The following is a 1,018-nucleotide window of genomic DNA, read 5'->3' as shown; positions in this document are numbered from 1 at the left end:
AGCAAGTGTTATTGGAAGATGTGCCCTATCACTCACCCCCATTGTTTGTGTGGACAGTGTCCGGTCACTTGTCTAATCTGCACAATCAGCAACTTATGAATTGCAGTCTGCAGTGGGCTGTACTTGCATAATTACCTTTTCTCAACAGTGTCTATACCATTGGTTAAATTAATGACATTATCAATAGAATCACGTTATGCCCTGGGTGTGTGTGTGGGGGGTGATGGAGAATGTTCTATATCATAAAATGACCATGATGTCTCTAAATTTAACAAAAGAGATACATAAACCATCTATAGATGAATGGATTTGGGGCTCACACTTAATTCTAGCCCAAATCCTAGAACAATTAGTTCTTATGACATGTCCCTGCTCAATTCTCTACTCCATAAAGAGATCGCTGAAGAGAAGGATGCTGTAGCAAAGTGTGGTGAAGAAAGCCAGCTATTAGAAAGAATAGCATCTGGGGTCTTAAAAAACTGCTTTGTCTTCAAGCAAGGAGCCATCTAAATGAGCCATCAACAAAGTCCACATGGAAAAAGCACACCATCCCGTGTGATCCAAAGATTGTAAATAATAAAGTCCAAATTTGAAGGAGGGAATGGCGCTGGAGTTAGATTGTGAGCACCCCGTTAGCAGATGGCTATGGATGACAGTGGGAGCCCAAAATCCATTTGCAGGGTCCCCACAGGGATTAAGCCTCCAGTGAATTGACTCTGGCCATAGTCAAGGGGTGTGAATAGCCTTCTGTCAGAGAGAGACTCTTGTAAACCTGGTGATGGCAGATATGGTGAGGTTCAAATGTAATAGCTGGTCGTGTGAGCTCCTTGTTGGCCTATACTGAAGTTGTTTCCGTTTTCACTACTTTCTGCTTTCTCTTTGATTGAGGATTTTCCATGTTTTGTCTCGTCTTGGTTGTTGTTTGTTTGCTGTGTTTTGTGTGGTTCTCTACATATGAAATTCAGGACAGGCGGCTTGCTAGAGACACTAACCGGCCTGACAATTGCCTAGGGACAGG

At 42.8% G+C, this 1,018-nt stretch overlaps 1 protein-coding gene across 1 annotated transcript in view; it reads left to right on the top strand.

The window, feature by feature from the left end:
- The window catches only part of AGBL3 (AGBL carboxypeptidase 3), a 74,508-nt gene that overhangs the window by 61,949 nt on the left and 11,541 nt on the right, over window positions 1-1,018 (top strand). The window lies entirely within an intron of this gene.

Source organism: Echinops telfairi, unplaced genomic scaffold (genome assembly GCF_000313985.2).
Source record: "Echinops telfairi isolate 266 unplaced genomic scaffold, ASM31398v2 ScPeMD7_23;HRSCAF=83, whole genome shotgun sequence".
NCBI classification, from domain to species: Eukaryota; Metazoa; Chordata; class Mammalia; order Afrosoricida; family Tenrecidae; genus Echinops; species Echinops telfairi.
The sequence above is the reverse complement of the archived record's forward strand: the minus strand, read 5'-3'. Positions and strand labels throughout refer to the sequence as shown.